At 46.2% G+C, this 19,163-nt stretch overlaps 1 protein-coding gene across 2 annotated transcripts in view; it reads right to left on the reverse strand.

Annotated features, from left to right (window-relative positions):
• The window catches only part of LOC145538615 (dynein light chain roadblock-type 1-like), a 518,123-nt gene that overhangs the window by 394,425 nt on the left and 104,535 nt on the right, over nucleotides 1-19,163 (reverse strand). The window contains exon 14 of one of the 2 annotated variants that reach the window (XM_081570951.1): nucleotides 4,018-4,118. The exons of the other annotated variant lie outside the window; for it this stretch is intronic. The gene's annotated coding sequence lies outside the window, so the exon portion shown is untranslated. The remainder of the gene's footprint in view (nucleotides 1-4,017; nucleotides 4,119-19,163) is intronic. 2 annotated transcript variants of the gene reach the window in all.

The following is a 19,163-nucleotide window of genomic DNA, read 5'->3' on the forward strand; positions in this document are numbered from 1 at the left end:
TAATGCATATATATGGAATTTGAAAGATGGTAACGATAACCCTATATGCGAGACAGAATAAGAGACACAGATGCATAGAACAATTTTATGGACTCTGAGGGAGAAGGTGAGGGTGAGACGTTCTGGGAGAATAGCATTGAAACATGTATATTATCATATGTGAAACAGAACACCATTCCATGTTCGATGCATGAGACAAGGGCTCAGGGCCGGGGCAATGGGATGACCCAGAGGGATGGGATGGGGAGGGAGGTGGGTGGGGGGTCCAGGAAGGGGAACACATGTAAACCCATGGCTGATTCATGTCAATGTATGGCAAAAACTATTACAATATTGTAAAGCAATTAGCCCCCAACTAAAATAAATAAATTTATATAAAAAAAAAAAATCTAGAGTAGAGGTTAGACTTTTATAAAACATACAATATAAAAAAAGAACACAGTGTAATAATAAAAAAAAACAGTAAAAAAAGAAACAGTAAAAAAAGTAAAACAGGAAAAAAACAGTAAAAAAAAGAAAACACAAAAGGTATAAGATATATGTACGCAGTTTGCTTTAAAAATAGGGGTTTTTTTTTGGAATGTAATAGTGGGTTATGAAAATGAAAATTAAAGGTGTAATAGAGGACTTAAAGAAAAAAGAAAGAAAAAAAATTTTTTTTTAATTAAAATTTAAAAAAAAATGATAATAGTAAAAATATATATCCCGGACTTTCTCTGGGGCTGTTGTGAGCAGTGTAGGGTCTGTTCAGTTTCAGATAGATCCTTGTTCCTGCTTATACTTTTCAAGATCTATAGGCCCCTTTCAATGCAGTCGGTGTTAACTACAGGGATTTTAATCTGTTGGCCTGTCACTTCCAACGCGCTTCCCTCTGTTTATTTGGCTTCTGTTTGCAGGTCTCTTCAGTATCTAATTTCCGCCCTGCCACAAAGGGGCGGAGGCGGTCTCTTTAGGTTCACTTGTTCAGTCGTGCTGTGGGGAGGGAGGAACACTGCAAACCAATATCACTGGCGTGTGTGTGGAGAGCTCGCAGTGTCTCGGCCACACTGGGTTCGCCCCCGCTCACGGCCTGTGTGCTTTCCCTGTCTACCCTGCTCCGGCTTCAGGTTTCTCGGCCAGGGAGTGGGCCCTGAGATGCGTGCACTTCCCGGGTCTAAGCCGCTCAGGTTCAGGTTCCCAGGTACTCCACAAAGGCGCAGACTCGGTTGCGCCCACGGTTTGTGCCATTCCCGGTCGGAGCTGCTCAGGCAGCCAGGAGTTTGGCGAACGCACTCTCCCCTGTTGGGGCGGTGCGGCTTATCACCTCCCTGGTCCCCGCCTCAGTTTACCGGCGCTCTGGTGTGCTTTGTGTCGGTTCTGGGGAGCTGGTCTCTGGCTGCGACCCTCCCGGCGGCTGTCGACCCTCCGGGATCTCAGGCAGTCTTTGCTTAGAAACTGGGAGCCTGTTTGCAATTTGGTAGGGGGTGCCCTCTCTGGGGCCGAGTTTGCCCCTTTCCGGCTCTGGCTGGCCCCGCCTGCCCGCTGTGTCCGGCGGGGGGATGGGGCGGTCCGCAGCCGGCTAGCTCTCCTCTGGTATCGTTCAGTCCTTTGTTCTGTGAGCGGGCCGGCAGTGCCTTAGATTTGGGCTTTTCGCGGGATAGTTCTCTCTCTCTGGCTGTCCCACAGTTTAGGTTACTATCTCACGTTAGCTCCCTCAGATTGCCCTCAAGGCGTTCGGGCCCAGTCCTTACCCTAAGCAGTGCCGCCCGGTCCTCTCCGTTCAGCCCCCACTTGCTGGTGGCGGATGCGAGCGTCTGGGGTTCTTTGCTGGGAGTTGCCTTTAGGCACGTAATCTGTGGGTTTTATTTATTTTTTCTCTCCCAGTTATGTTGCCCTCCGAGATTCGAAATCTTCCCCCAAACCCGCCGGTGAGAGGGTTTCCTGGTGCTTGGAAATTGCTCCTCTTTTTCGACTCCCTCCCCGGGACGGGTCTCCGTCCCTAACCCTTTTGTCTCTCTTTTTATCTTTTATAATTTCTCCTACCTGCTTTCGAAGATAATGCGCTGTCTTTCTGGATGCCCGACGTCCTCTGCCAGCGTTCAGAAGTAGTTTTGTGAAGTTTGCTCAGCGTTCAGATGTTCTTTCGATAAATTTGTGGAGGAGAGAGTGGTCTCCCCGTCCTATTCCTCCGCCATCTTAGCCCCCTCCCCGCCTGCTCTGATTTTGTGAGAATGTTTCATATGTGAAAGTTGGGCTTCAATTAAAAAGAATACATTCAAATCAGTTCTAATGAGGTGGATGAAACTGTAGCCTATTATACAGAGTGAAGTAAGCCAGAAAGAAAAACACCAATACAGTATACTAACACATATATATGGTATTTAGTTAATCGATAAAGATAACCCTGTGTGCAAGACATCAAAAGAGACACAGATAAATAGAACAGTATTATGGACTCTATGGGAGAGAGCGAGGGTGGGATGATACGGGAGAATGGCATTGAAGCACGTAAATTATCCTATGTGAAACGAATCGCCAGTCCAGGTTCGTCGCATCATACAGGGTGCTCGGGGCTGGTGCACCAGGATGGCCCGGAGGGATGGGATGGGGAGGGAAGTGGAAGGGGGGTTCTGGAGGGGGAAAACATGTACACCCATGGTGGATTCATGTCAATGTATGGCAAAACAAATACAATATTGTAAAGTTAAAAAATAGATAATAAACTATTTTAAAAAATAAAACTAATTTTATTAGTTAAAAATAGTTAAAAGTTATTAGTTAAAAATAATTATTAAAAATTATTAAAAATAAACTATTATTAAAAATAAACTAATTAAAAAAAAAAGAAAGTTGGGCTTCAGGTGTTTTTTGCAAGTTGCTAAGTATTTGTGTTAGGCTCTTGCTTCAAGCCTACATCTTTTTCTTACTCTCCCAACTCAGCCTCTGACATTAACGCAGTAAGTAGCAAGCATTGCTCCTAAGCATTGTTAAGAGATGTGCCCAGCCTCCCAAATGATCAGTGTTCTTTCTCCAATAAAAAAGTTAAGGGCTTCCCCGGTGGTCCAGTGGTTAAGAATCCACTTGCCAGTATAAGGGACGCTGGTTCAATCCCTGCTCTGGGAAGATCCCACATGCTACAAGGCAACTAAGCCCGTGTACCACAACTACTAAAACCCTCACACCCTAGGGGCTGTGCTCTACAATAAGAGAAGCCACTGCAATGAGAAGCCCACACACTGCAACTAGAGAGTAGCCCCTGTTCACCACAACCAGAGATAGCCCGAGTGCACAGCAGCAAAGATCCAGGGAAGCCAAAAATAAAATAAGTGAACAAATAAATCTTTCTTTAAAACGCTAAAAAGATGACATGTGTATGCCGGGAAGACACTGGTCTAGAGATGCAAAAGAAGTTTTTGCACAAACTTGGGTATCCTAGGTTAAAGAATTGGAAATTAAAAGGAAAGTTCCCTAAAAGAGGAAGATTATCAGAAAAAGAATTCCAGAGACTTTTCTTCAAAAGTATAAGCAAAGAACACTGCCAAGATAGAGACCAGCTCTGGTGGCTGGAGACAGAGGACCAGACTTAGCCCACACGCCAGAAAGGGACTCAGAATCAGATTTCAGATCCATTCTAGAAACAAGCATCACTCAGCTCATGCACAAGTCTGCTGGCCATGCCCTACAGAGGCTGGCATGGTGTAGACAGTCACCATGACATATAGACACCACAGTCATATAGACAGTCCATGTATACAGGCTGTCTCACACACGTGTGCACATACTCACATAGGTATACGCATGTACACACGTGTGCACACTCACAGTCACATGTCCTGTTCTCTTGCTCATGATACTCCCTCTGCTTGGAACAGCCTCTCCCACTTGGTGCTCTGGAAAGCCTCTTGAAGACTCAGCTTCCATGGCTTCTTCTCCAGGCACCTTCCCTGGTTCCTTCCATCTCTTCCTGGGACCCCTCCCATGTTCTGAGTTCCCATAATAACACTCTGTGCTCACCCCCATGATGCCACAGTTACCCACCTGCACAAGTGGCTTCCCCACCAGACTGTGAGCTCCTTGAGAATCAGGGCAGGGTCTTGTGTGTCCTTGTGTCTCCATCACAGGGCATTGTGCTGAGTCCCCTGCAAATGGTTGTCAAATGGTTAAATGGATGGATTTCCTTGCTTGGGAGTGGAGATGCTAGGATCGTCTCCCAGACTCTACTACATAACATGACATGTTTTATCAGAAATCCTGATAACGTTAACACTTGTCACACAACCAGGGGATTTTCACCCCAATTAAATATGGCTGTGGTATCCAGTTAAATAATGGGAGGTAAAAGAGAAAGATAATAGAAAGGAAGGACACTGTATTCGTGTCTTAGGGCCACCTTAACAAGTACAAACTGGGGACTTAACCAATAGAAATTTCTTTTCTCATAGTTCTGGAAACCGGAAGTTCATGATCAAGGTGTGAGAAAGGTTGGTTCCTCTTGAGGGCTGTTAGGGAGAACCTGCTCCAGGCCTCTCCTACAGTTTCTGGTGCTTGCCTGGCCATCATTTGCCGTCCTTGCCCAGATCTCTGCTTTCACATGTCACTGTTTGTGTCACCTCATAGTCTGTCTCTGTGTATATCTGCCTCTGTCTCCTAATTTCTTCCCTTTTTAAAATTGTATAGTTGATTTACATACAATGTTGTTAGTTTTAGGTGTACACCAAAGTGATTCAGTAAAATATATATATATATATATGAATCCTCTATATATATACATATATATATATATAGGATTCCCAGGTGGCTCAGAGGGTAAAGAATCTGCCTACAATGCAGGAGATCCAGATTTGATCCATGGGTTGGGAAGATCCCCTGGAAAAGGGAATGGCTACCCACTCCAGCATTCTTGCCTGGAGAATTCCATGGACAGAGGATCCTGTTGGGCTACAGTCCATGGGGCTGCAAAAGAGTCGGACGTGACTTAGAGACTGAACAACAACAGAAGATGGAATAGATTTCAAGATCCAAGGATGTTCCCCCATGATGGTGGTGTTCCAGACACAGTAGTAGAAGAGGTATGGGAGGGAGGGGGTGTGAGTGAGAGAGACAGAGCGCTAGAGTTAGGAACATCAGGACAGTCCAGCTGTGTACCCTGCCTCCTGCCTCCTGGGGACATCATGAGGTCAAGGGAAATCCCAAGCGACAGTATAGGAGAGGATCCAGAGGAACAGATTGTGGGTGCAGTTAGGCATGGTGCCTGGAGTTGCAAGGGCTGCCACGTGAGATGTTCAAACCACACAACGACATACACAGTGAGTGGAGAGAAACACCAGGTCCCCATGTGGGCCATCAGCTTGGGGCATTGCTGTCAGCAAGAAGATGGCCTGAGGTCTGGATACAGGCTCTAGTCCAGCACCTCCACTAACCCACCTTGTGAAACTGGACCATCTCTTCCTGGTTCCATAGACTCACTTTCCCCATCAGTAGGATAGAGACTAGGATGAGGCAGAGGTGGGATTGCAAGGCTGATCTGTAGCCCCTTCTCATTTGTACACCCATCTCCAACATCCCCTCCTTGCCAAGAAAAACCGTCAACACAACAGCAAACAAGGAGAGAGGACAGCGAAAGCCAGCCAAGCCTTCATCTGCTTGCTCACTCTAAACAGAAATCACTTACCCTAAACGGCAATCAGTCCCCAATGGCCTCCTTTCCAAACGCCCGTATATGACAATGAGTGATTTGTAACAACATCCAATCAGGCGCACCTAACCTTCCTGTAATTGCCTGTCCTTTTCAGCGTTCTTAAAAGCTTTCCAGTGGAAGAGAACAGAAGCTCCTTGTCAGAAGGAGGCTATTATACAGAGGAGAGAGACAGCCCCCCATTCCTTTCCTCCCTTCCAGCCCAGGCGTGCACCCCTCAGTCCCCACACCCGGCAGAGGGAATCAGGAATCAGCACCTGCCTGACATCGCCATGGAAGCGGCACCTACCTGCTGGTGTAAGTCACCAGCTAGTCCCATCCCCATCCAGCCCCCTTCTTGACACTCAGAACCCTGAAGGCCAGAGCAGCTCATGGCAGGCCATGCAGATTTCCAGGTTTGCTTTCAGGCTGGAAGAGGTGACCTCAGCAGCATTTTTAGTTCACACAGAACATCGCTATAAAAATAAGCAAGACAGGACATCGGAAAGGTTCAGGCTCTTGTCCCGAGGTTATAAGGGCCAAGGCAGTGCTCACCCCAGCAGGCTGGGATCCTGGACACGCCGTGCATCCATGCTGTGTGCTCTGAACAAAAGGATGGCACCCTACTGCTGGCCTGGGAGTGCCAGGAGTCTCCGGGGGTTCTCTCAGACCCACCACGAGCTCCTCTCCAGAGATGCCAGATAAGACTGAGGACAGGAAATCACACAGCTCAACACCGGGATTCAGAAGTCTACCAAGTTATGGTCAAAAAGGGCACAAGAATGAGGCTGGAGGGTCCTGGGGCTAAAACTACGGGTTGAAATTCTCCATGAGAGGAGAGTCATATGGGGCTAGGCATCAAACTCAGTTGCTCCATCATGTCTGTTTTGAAAGCAGGAGATGTCTCACTCTCCCATCCACACACACTGTGTGTGTGTGTTAGTCAGTCATGTCCCACTCTTTGTGACCCCATGGACTGTAGCCCCCAGGCTCCTCTGTCCATGGGATTTGCCAAGCAAGAACACTGGAGTAGGGTGCCACTCCTTTCTCCCCATATACATCATGCTCATTCTGAATCCCTTGACTTGACTTTGAACTTCCACGCTCATCCAACAGATGTTTGTGGCACATCTTCTGGATGAGAAGGGCCATGCTAGGCAGGCACTATAGAGATGGAGAGACATCCATGACATGGGTCTTGCCTAGCTTGCTGTCCACTGGGGAGTGTGCTGGGGGACAGGGAAGCCTTATTCAGGTGACTGATGACTGGTCTAGAGTGATACAGCTTACAGAAGGATCAAGGCCAGGGCGCCAACAGGGAGGAGAGATGGTGTCAGTGGCCCTGGTGGGGTGGGAGTGTGGAAGTCAGGAAGTTGGGTAATAGGTAAAAAAGGAGGGGGGGTGGCAAGAGGTTTGAGCAGTGGGTAAAAAGGGAGGGGGATGGCAGGAGGTTGGGTTTCCAAGAAGGATATGATTTGGGGGCAGCATAGAAGGTGTGGCCAGCAAGGCATGTAGGGGTCAGGGCGTGTGGAGGTATAAATGCCCACTGAAGGGTCTGAATCACCACATCATAGAGCCTCAGAGCCAGGAGATTCTAGAAAAGTTGTCTGGTCCAACTTGTCACCTGTGGCCAAGGTGGCCCCCTCACTCATATGTTAGGAAGCTGGACTGTTTTCCCTCATTGAGCACAGTCTTCTACAAAGAAAGAGACTGTGTAAGTTCTCTAAGAGACCACATCTCACACTGGTTTAGACCCTAGACCGAGACCCAGCAGGGAGCTGGGAATGACATCTGCTCCCAGGCCTGCTGACTGGCTGATCTTCCAAGAGAATAGAAAACCGCTTCCTTTAGGGGCAACACACTGCTCCTTTGCCCCTTGTCCCACGGCTCTTGGAAGGTAAGAGAGGGAAAAATGGCCCAATTTCCTTTTGAACAAGACCCTGCTCTCTCTTCTTTCTTGTGCTTGGCTGGGATGGCTTCATTCCAGATGACGCTGAGCATGCACACATGCACACACAAACACATACACATGTGCACACCTGTATATGCCACACACACGCACACACAAATGCAATGCTCCCACACATAAACACAGAAGTGGGAGCATTCTGCATGTGTTTCTAAAATGGGGTCTGTGCACTAACCGTTGTCCAAGCATTAAATCTCTAATAGTCTCGTGTCCTCAAAATACAGGTCAACCTGACATCACCAAGAATCCTCCCCCAACCCTGCTACGTGCATGTACATGCAAACACATGCATGTGCAATGTGACAAACATGGCAAAAAGCCTGGAGGAGAGAGGAAGGATTGACAGATGCTCCAAAACAGAAAGTGATTGGTGATGCAAGGAAAACCAGGCCTGGAAAGACAGACAGACTAACCAACAGAGAGTAACACATACACAGACGAATGAAAGCCAGGGACAGAACAGCACCTGACAGAGTAGATGCTGCTGTCCTACCAGAGCCATGAGCTTCTGCAGACCTTCTTGCAGACTTGCAGTCCTGCTCTGTTCCCCCAGAATGGCCCAAAGGAAGGGAATCTTTCCTTTGAGTCTTTGCAAAATAGTAACTATTTTACCACCAGACTAGACTTCCCTCCTGAATATACTTCCCAGTCTCCACCTCCCACATCACACCCTTTTCACCAGTGCTGGAGGTCAGTGAGTCCTGGGTCCTCATACCTGTTCCAGGAGGGAGAGGCAGTCCACAATGTCCCTACCCCCACGCACCCCCTGCCCATCTGCTGTTTCCCTCTGCCTCTCTTCACTTCCACTCTGTGGGATGCTGAAGAAACTGTTTTCTCAGCAACTCAGCCCAAAATATCCTCTCTGCCACCAACTCAATCCTACTCTTCCCTTAAGGTCCACCTCCTTCAAGAATCCTTCCCTGGGATTTCCCTCGTGGTCCAGTGGTTAAGACTTCCCACTTCCAATGCAGGAGGCCTGGGTTCTATGCCTTGTAAAGAAATTAAGATCCCATATGTCATGTGGCATGGCCAAAATATAAAATAAAAATTAAAAGGGCCACCGCCGCCACTTGCTCACCTGCTAGCCCAGCCCAGTCCAGCCTGCCTCTCCCACCCCAGGCATGGCATAGCGGGCACTGGGTGCATTGGAGAGCTCACACCTGGTAACTCCCTGCCTCGCGCCCTGACCTGGCCTCAGACCATAGGACTCTGTGGATAGGGCCCCCAGCTCTGCTTCTCTGTGCCTATCCCCCTACCCAGCCTTTAGGAACTGCCTTGTTTCTGCTCCAAGAAGCATCTATGAATGAACCGACTGATAAAAGGAGCAGATATTTCCCCAAAACATTGCCTTTTACCCAAAGCCCTGTGGACTCATGAGGGAATTTCTCTTCCCTCATCATCTTCTCTCACATGAAAAGTTTACCGTTTCAGTCTAGTTCCTTTATGAGCACAGTCCTTCCACCCACTGCCTGCTTCAAGCATCAGAGCAGCATCGTTAACAGTCCATGCCCTGCACACCTCAAAACAACTCCAACAGTGTCACAGAGGAGTCCATGCCAGGCCAGCATGCACTAAGCTGCAAAACTCTTAATACACTTTGAGGGACTTCCCTGGTGGTCCAATGGTTAAGACTTTGTGCAGTCAGTGCAGGGGGTATGGGTTCAATCCCTCATCAAGGAACTAAGATCTCACATGCTGTAAAGAGTGGCCAAAAGATAAAAATAAATGAAGGTGTCCCTATCCAAAAAAAATCCTTTGATATTTTCCCATCACCATCCATTTTCTGTTTTTCCCTACCAGCTACAGGTAGCCCACACTCCCCTTCCACTCTAACCATCATTCATTCCATCTTGGTAGGAAATGGGCTGATTAACTCATTTCCCCTCACACCCACGACTGCACCTCCTTGCTAAGCCCTGAATTCCGCCCAGATATTGAATTCCTTAAAGGTATGAGCCACTGCTTTTTCATTCCTGTATTCCTAGAACCATGCATAGTTATTGGAATTAGTCAACAAGCAAGAAATGTGGCAGGATGAAAAAAAAGGATGGAAGGAAGGGAATGGGGAGGAAGAGAAGAAGGAAGAAAAGAAAGGAAGGAGGGAGGGAAGCAATGGACCAAGGAATCAAGTTTTGGCTGAACTCCAAGTAGAAGTCCATCTCTCTACCTGGCCCAGGACAGATGTCATCTGAACAACGGCATCAAACCCTTTCAGCGTGTCTCTCTGTTCCTCAGTGTCCTCATCTTGATTGATGCTGATAAAACAGGACCTGCCTCAGAGGGCCCTCGTAAAGTTGAAATAACTTACTGCGCACACAGCTCTGGGAGCAGCGCCTGCCACATAGTAAACAATCACGCATTAGCCACTGTCTTTATCAGTCTCATCATCATGGGAATGGACTGTGTGGGCCACACAGGCCCACACCTGCTTGCAAGAGGCAGCCTCGTCTTGTTAGCAGAGTCCTAATCCAGGTGAAGATACAGACCAGCAGGAGCATCTTTACCACGTGTTGAGCTGTCCCCTGTTGCGTGCACTTGAATGTGTGATTTATGGGGGCTAGCTGGGTGTGTGCTTCATGCCTCCTGGTGTAATGACTTCACCAGGAACTGACTACAAACACTGAACCACAATCATGCTTCATTGATGCCTCTTTGTTGGAAATCAAAGAACAGGTGAGCAAAGTTTCCAGATAATTGAAACTGATGTTCTTAAGCAGAAACTTACTTTCTTTTGTTCTTTCTTTTCTTTCTTTCCTTCCTTCTTCTTTTCTATCATTCTTTATTGCTTTCTTTCTCGTCCTATCACTTTTGTCTTTCTTTTTTCTTTCCTTCCTTTCTTTTTGTCTTTCATTCTTTTCTTCCTTCCTTCATTTCTCTCTTTCTTTTTCTTCTTCCTTCCTTTCTTTCCTTCTATCATTTGGGTAAAATTAATTCCCCATACATTCTGACTCCATTATGACTCCATCATTTTTCAGTGACTGGCAGCAGCTCAGGTGTAGTGGAAATGACACTGGATCCCAAATCAAAATGCTCTGCAGTTTGGTCCCCTCTGGTCCCCATCACCCAGCCACCGTCACAAATAAAAGGTATCATGTCTGTGAAAGTGCTAATAGTTGAGTATTCACAGAGTGGCCCTGGAGAATTCTAGAGGCTTCAGAGCCATTTATTCTACACTAAATAGCCCTGCCCCATCATGCTGAGCTGTAATTCTTCCAACTCTTCCACTGCTGTTAGTTTTTGCAGTTGGAGTGCCCCAGTGCCTTCCAACTCTGCTTCGCTCTCCTCCCCCTGTGACCACCACTTCCTATCAACCACACAATCCTAACCTACCCGTCACTTTCCAGCCAGTTGTCCTGTCCTCAGGGATGGCCACATGAGTGCCCAGAGACCCTCCAGCAACTCAGGAGCTACCTGCACAGTCCAGACCTCGAGGGTCATCCTTCTCTTATTTGAAGCCTTCCTCCTGTCCCTCCCAACAGGGCCAAGGCCACTACTCACCGCAAGTGTTCAGGATGAAAAAAACAGGGGAATTTATCTCATTCTGCCACAAAGAAAGCCATTACCAAACTACTCAGCTAAGAAGGAAGAGTTCACCAAGCACACAAACCCCGATAAGCATCTCCTTGCTTTCTTAGACTTTTTCCACTCCTTACACACAATTCTGAAACTAGGAAAGTGACTGGCTCTTCAAGTAGGTTTAATAATCTCCCTGGGACATTGTGGGGAGATAAGGCCTCAGGCCAGAGCTCACGGCAGCCTCACCATCCGCAGCTGCCACAGGCTGTGTATAGCTCGCTTGCTGTGGGACATCAGTCCTCAGAGGAACCTAGGCCTCCTCTCTTGGAAACCGGGATCATACTGGGAAGGAGTCCTGCCCAGACTCCCCTACACTCTCAGAGGATTGGGGGCCTGAAGCCCTTGGGACTGCAAAGGCTCCTGGAGCCCTGCTGGGGACCTGGCCTGGGCTGAGGTCAGGCTGATACAACAGGATGCAGCCATCCATCTGCTTGGCCAGAAAAACATATCAAAGCCTTCACAGCCACTGTGTCAGCACCTTTATGTTATGAGGTGCTCTGGGGCCCCAAATTCATTTTAATTTTCAATGTACAGAGTGGTCATTTTTCTAAATAGGATGAAACTCCCTGCTTTTAGAAACAGAATACACAGAGCACAAATTAGTCTTTTTGGTTATTCACCCACATGATTGTGATGGAAGCGCCATGAAGATGGGGTCTTTTGTGTCTCTGCTCCCTGCCTTGTCCTCGGTGCCTAGAACCATGCTTGGCATCTGCAAGAAGCTCAGGAAACATAAGCAAGGTACCTTCCCATGCAGGGCTCTGGGCACCAGAGGACAGATGGGTGGATTTCTCTCCTCCTGGCAGAGCTCACGGTCCAGCCTGTGATGTTTACACTCTATTGGAATGACTCCACAACACAGGCTGCCCACTAGGGAACTTTTGAGCCACGGCATCTGTGTTTTAACATCTGTCTTCTCTTTCTCTTTGCTAGACTGTCAGTTGTCACTTAAATTGCATGGAGTTGTAAACAGGATGTGAAGTTAAGATCATTCTCAAGAAGGGCAGGTGTGTGGCTAGACAGCACCTCTCCATCACAACACAGAGCCTTGCATGCCTCTCCCCATTCATTCCAGCTGATGGTGCTGACTGAAAAGAAGCCCTTCCAACCCTCGATCCAATACAAGAGTCATGTTTTGCAGGTGAGGAGGCTGAGCTCCAAAAGTGAAGTGACATCTCAGATCAAGCAGCACAGAGAAGCAGAGATAAGACCAGTGTTCAGGTCTTCTGAGTCCTAACCCAGGACTCACGGCTCTGAGCAGCTGTGAGCCTGCTTCTCTCATCCTGGCCACAGACTCACCCTAATTTTCTATTGGCTGGGGATGGGGTAGGGAAGATAAATGAGCTTGTTAAAACTATTCCTAGAGTGGAAAATATATAGACATTGTTCCTACTTGCTCAACATCATATGTCATCAGGAAAATGAAAATTAAGTTAATGAGCCACGACTACACACCTATTAGAATGACCCAAATCCAAAACACTGACAGCATCAAATGTTGGCAAGAACATGGAGCAACAGGAACTCTAATTTGTTGCTAGTGGTAATGCAAAATGGTACAGCCACTTTGAAAGAAAGTTTGGCAGTTTCTTAAAAAACTAAACATACTCTTACGACACCATCCAGCAATTGCACTGCTTTCTATGTACCCAAATGAGCTGGAAAATCATACCCACACGAAGACCCATACATAAGTTTATAGAAGCTTTACCTATAATTGCCAAAACCTGGAAGCAAATATGACATTCGACAGAGCAATGGATAAACAAACTGTGATACATACAGACAATGGAAGATTATTCAGCAATAAAAAGAAATGTGCTATACAGTCATGAAAAGACATGGAGGAAACTTACGTGCCTATGAGTACGTGAAAAAAGCCAACTTGAAAAGGTGACATGCTGTATGATTTCAGCCTTATGACATTATGGAAAAGGTAAAACTACCAGAGACATAAAAAGATTGGTAGCTGCCAGGAAGTTGCAAAGGAGAGAAAAGATAGATAAACTGACAGAGCACAGGGGATCTTTGGAGCAATGAAACTATTATCCTGTTTGATATTGTAATGGTAGATACACGTCATTACATATTTTTTCCAAACCCATAGAATGTACAATATCAAGAGTGAAACTAATGTCAAGTATGGGCTGTAGTTAAAAATAATGGTTCAATATTGTCTCATTAATTGTAACAAATGTACCACCTTAATGCAAAATGTTGATAGGGAAAACCAAGAAGAGAAAGAGGAAATGATATATGGCAGCTCACTGTACTTTCTACTCAATTTTTTTAAACCTAAAAGTGCTCTAGAAAATAAAGGCTTTTAACTTAAAAAAAGAAACAAACCTATGCCTAGAGTGAAAATATATAGGCACTGTCTTCTTGGTAAAATCACGAGCTTTAGTCCCTGGGTCAGTGACACTCACTGGGAGCAGGAGACGGGCTGACTGATCTCTGTCACCTGGTCCAGCCACAGTGAGTGTCAGTATCTGAGTAACTTGAACACAGTTCTTGATTCTAAGTACCCTGGACCTGGTACTAAGCCAGGCTGACACTGAACAGAGAAGCTGTGATCTGGGGTCATCAGGGCTGTGTTTTAAGAGTCCTTTCCACTCCATCAGTTGGCAAAGGAGAGTGTGTGGACCACGTCTCAGCATCCTCTACATCATGGAAATGACTCCGGATGCCTGATCTGAATCCCCCTGCCAGGCTCGCCCCCTCCTCTCCTTGCTCTATCCTTAGGGATCCTTGGTAAATGCCAAGAGTCCTTCAGCATCAGAATGCAACCTGTTTGGGAGACTGAAAGTAAGACCTCCATGGCAGAAGCCACTCAGGGACATGCGGCAGCCTCTGGGCTAACAGATTGACACAGCATCACGTGCAGGCACAAGCGATAAAATACTCATCATTTCGCTAAAGCCCTCTTTATTCACCCTGTACTTTTCCACATATTTCATTTCCCATCATGGCTGACTGCCTTGAGCATTCATGTGAAAACAGCAGATTTTTGCCTGTGTGTGTTACTCCCTGTCTCCTCCCAATAATGCAGTTTATTGGATTCTCAGAAATGACAGAAACACTTGGTGTGCTCATGAGGAAGAAATAAACAGAAAGGGAAGTAAAATAACCAGTGACACAGACAGGGAAAGGGGCCAGGGCCTGTCATTTGCTGGCAACAGTGAATTCAAAGCTGTCATGGGTCGGTAGAAGGGTCCCTGGTGAAGACCTCATTTAATAGATGAGGAAACTGAGGCCCAGAGAGGTGAGTTCTCCCAAGCTCTCTGTGTGGAGGAGGATGAGTGCTGTTGGCTCTTTATTGATTTCTTTCTTTTTTTAACCAGAAACAATTAGAAAATAATATATTTATTTATTTTTATTTTTGTTTTATATTGGTATGCGGCCAGGTCGGGAAGATTCCCTGGAGTAGGAAATGGTGACCCACTCCAATATTCTTGCCTGGAGAATCCCATGGACAGAGGGACTTGGTGGGCTACCGTCCACGGGGTCACAAAGAGTCAGATGCTACTGAGCAACTGAGCATGTATTGAGCACACATGCACAGTTGATTAACAATGTTGTATTAGTTTCAGGTGTACAATAGAATGATTCAGTTATATACACATATGTATCTATTCTTTTTCAAACTCTTTTCCCATTTAGATCACGTGCTAAGTCACTTTAGTAGTGTCTGACCTTATGGACCGTAGCCCCCCGGGCTCCTCTGTCCATGGGATTCTCCAAGCAAGAATATTAGAGTGGGTTGCCATGCCCTCCTCCAGGGGATCTTCCCAACCCAGGGATCGAACCCATGTCCTTTACTTCTCCTGCATTGGCAGGCACCAGGCATTGCTAGCGTCACCAAGGAAGCCCTCCATTTAGGTCACTACAGAGTATTGATCAGAGTTCCTTGTGCTATACAGGTCCTTGTTGTGTATCTGTTTTAAATATAGCAATACGTACTTGTCAATTATGGGTTCCTTTCTTATTAAGGCCAAAAAGCATGAGGAAGTATTCTGAGCAGGGCTGAAGAATATGGGATTGCATATTATGGGGTAGTAACAATAGATCACTGATACCGTTTCTCATCAGGGTCTTTCTGAGTGATTTCTTTCTCACTCACCCAGTAGAAGGCCCACAGGTCAGTAGAATGAGAGGTCAAATGTGAAAAAGGAGGACAGAAACAGCACACTTGAGGCACCATGATGGCAGGTCCAGTGTGTGGCTGGGAATGTTGCACATGTTAATTCCAGTTCCCAAGATCATCCCCTGAAAATCTTTCTAGAACAGACTCTGTGGTCCCAAAGCAGAATATCCCAGGAAAGATATATCATAAGAGCCAGTCTTGACTGAGGCTTATTATTTGCTACGTGTTAAGCACTTAAATGGTGGCCAGTGTTAAAGACTCTGCCTGCCAATGCAGGAGATGAAGGTTTGATTCCTGGGTTGGGAAGATTCCCTGGAGGAGGAAATGGCAACCCACTCCAATATTCTTGCTTGGATAATTCCACAGACAGAGGAGCCTGGAGAGTTACAGTCCATGGGGTCACAAAGAGTCAGACACGACTAAGCGACCAAGTACATCAGATACACAAGCACTTAAATGCTTTAACTGATTTAAATCTCACAAGAGGGAACTTCCCTGGTGATCCAGTGGTTAAGACTTTGCCTTCCAGTGCAAAGGGTGCGAGTTCAGTCACTGGTAGGGGAGCTAAGATCTCACATGCCTTTTGGCCAAAAAAACAAAGCATGAAACAGAAGCAATATTGTAACAAATTCAATAAAGACTTTAAAAATGGTCCAAGTCAAAAAAAATTTGTTTTAAAATAAATCTCACAATGACCTTAAGAGGTACGGATGGTTATTCTCTCTTTTTTCCAGATTATATAACTGAAGCACCCAAGGGACATGGGGACTTCCTTGAGGTCACAAAGCTAGTCAGCCATGGGTGGGGCTGGGTTTTATCCCAGAAGTCGCCCCAGAGCTGAGGGCCTGCATGCCTCCCTAGCTTTCGAAATGTCCACTTACCTCGAGCCAGACATGGCGTGAGTTTCTTCCACAAATGGAGCCCAGATGAGCTCTTTTTAAGAGCTCCTCCTACATCATCTCATTTGGTTATCACAATACCCTGCAAAGTGGGCAGAACAGATATTTGTCCCCATTTAACAAAATAAGAAAAACAAAGTAGTAAATCCTGGTCACACAATTGACAGGTGGCTGTGCACAGATGAAGGTCTTCATCTGTGGCTTCACTTCATGGCTGTTCACCCTACCCCACCCTGTCCCCAACTCCCCTGAACCCAGGACATCCCTCAGGAGAATCTCCGAGTCTAATAGCAGTCCCACGCAACTCCAAGTGGAATGCCCTGTCTAAGTTTCGAGAGAAGGGGAGGAGAGCTTTATAACAAACAACCACTCCAATCTCTGAGTGCCTGGATATTTCTCAAGTTTCCTATATAGGTGCTGCAACTCAACAAGGTTTGCTCCAGGAGCTATATCCTCGTTGACTTCATTTGGGCTGGTTTTGGGGGAGACCATGGGAGAAGAAATCACACTCATCATCTCCCCAAACCTCTCTTCTTTCCTCCTCTGTGCACCTTCCCCAGACTCACCTCCTTTTTCCTTCTCCTCCCAGTCATGCAGCTTTTGAACAACCCCCATCAGCACAATGTGTTAGTAATTGTTCAGTGAGGGTGACATTTAGATTCACAGTCCTGGAAGAAATCGCATGGATTTGGATTCACCAGAACACTAAATTTAACCAACCCTGAGGGCCCTGGGGTGGGCAGGGGGAAGTAGGGGAGGGGAAGTAAGGGAAGAGAAATGAAGAGAAGATTTCAGCCTAGGACTAGTCCTGCAAAATGCAGGTGCTGGATCAGCCTGGGCTGCCCTTCCCCACTCAGCAGGAAATGGGGAAATGGAGCTTCAATCAGCCCACATTCACCTTTCCCTATTGTCATGTGCTTGCTCTGAAAGCCCCTAATCATTTCTTTTATTGTCTGGCTTAACACAAAGCAGAGCAAAGCAGTGTCAAAGCTGAATGTCTCTCAGCATAAAGCCCCAAGGTATGTTGATATATGTGTATAGACATATGAATATATGCACGCCATCTCTCTCTCTCTCTCTCTCTCTCTCACACACACACACACCTCGATTAAGAAGGATGTGGTGAAGGGAAGCATGCAGAACAGAATCCCCACACTCAAGCTTATACCTTCTCCTATAAAATGAGAACAGTGAGGAAGAAACCCTGATTTTCATCTTCCAAACTCCCAAATGTCCTCCTTAGTGAGACTTGCCCAAGACTTGCATTGACAATGGATGTCCAGTGTGCCCTTGTACTAATTTGTGGAGCGTGTATAGTCTAAGCGTTCTTAGAATTCAGAATCACCAGGATTTTTTTGTATTTCCTCAATGTCTCCTTTTGGCCAAGGGATATGAAGTGCTGGCAAAGTAACTTCAGCTTTATCTCCTTCCTCTGTTCTCCAGAGATGGGGATTGACATATATACACTATTGATAAGATGTATAAAATAGGTAATTAATGAGAAGAACCTATGGTATAGCACAGGGAATTCTATTCAATGCTCTAGGGTGACCTAAATCCCAAAAAGAAGGGATATATGTATACATATAGCTGATTCACTTTGCTGTACAGTAGGAATTAAGACAACACGGTAAAACAACTATAGAGTTAGCTGCTCAGTCATGTCCGACTCCTTGTGACCCCATAGACTGTAGCCCACCAGGGTCCTTTGTCCATCAAATTCTCCAGGCAAGAATACTGAAGTGAGTTGCCATGCCCTCCTCCAGGGGATCTTCTCAACCCAGGGATCAAACCTGGGTCTCCTGCATTTCAGGCAGATTATATACATCTGAGCCATGAGGGAAGCCTAAAAAGCAACTATACTCCAATAAAAATTAAAAAACAACAACAGTCGTTGGAACTTAGGCAGGACTCTTAAAACTAAAAAGAGGTTAGTTCTGCCCATAAGATTTAGGGAAATAAATCAATGACCTACAAATATTTGCCTTTCATGCAGAAACACTTAAGCCCCCATAAAGCATAATACCCTGGGCTATTTTGTTGTGTAATAAGATGCAAAGCAGGAACCAGATGTAGCAGAGTGAAACAAACTATTGTCTTAACAGCTGGAACCAGGATGCCTCCTAGAGAGGGAACAGTCTTTGCTTAGGAAAATACTTCTTGGAAGACATGGTGTGAATGATGGATTACACTAACATCCCCAGCTTCCCATGCTGTGTGTAGCTATGTCCTTCTGCAGTGCTTCCCACACTGACTCCAGGCAGGGCCATGTGAATGAGAAGATAGCAAAGAGATGGAAGCAGAAGCTGGAAAAAATCTTGCACATCTTCACTCTGTTTTCTATCCTGCCTATCCACCACCATGAGAACATGTCAAGGACTGGCCTGAGAGTGGATGAGAGACCCATGGAAGAAAGTCAAAGGCATCCTTGACCAACCAAGAGGACCCATGAGCTGACAATCTATACATGAACGTTCCCAGCCAAGGTCAGCCAGACCACCCAGCTGATCCATAGACTCATCAGAAATAATAAATGATTGTTGTCAAAGACATAGAATTTGGGGGGTGGTTTGTTACACAGCACTAGTTAATACACTTGGCTTGGAAAGTAAGTCCCAGAAGGCACTGGATTACAAGGATCAAAAGATATCATTAAACTGCAAGGAACAAGAGTTGGGAATAAGGGAAGAGCAGAGTAGAGAAAGAAAGGCAGGAAGGAAGAGGGGAAGGCCAAGTGAAATGGTAATTCGAGATGGCTAACGTTCAATTCTAAATTGTTTGTTACTCCAATATAGGCTTCCATGGTGGCTCAGACAGTAAAGAATCCACCTGTAATTCAGATCCCCTTGCCAATGCAGAAGACATGGGTTCAATCCCTGGGTCGGGAAGATCTCCTGAAGAAGGAAATGGCTACCCACTCCA

Source organism: Giraffa tippelskirchi, chromosome 1 (genome assembly GCF_054371585.1).
Source record: "Giraffa tippelskirchi isolate mGirTip1 chromosome 1, T2T-mGirTip1v1.2.pri, whole genome shotgun sequence".
NCBI classification, from domain to species: domain Eukaryota; kingdom Metazoa; phylum Chordata; class Mammalia; order Artiodactyla; family Giraffidae; genus Giraffa; species Giraffa tippelskirchi.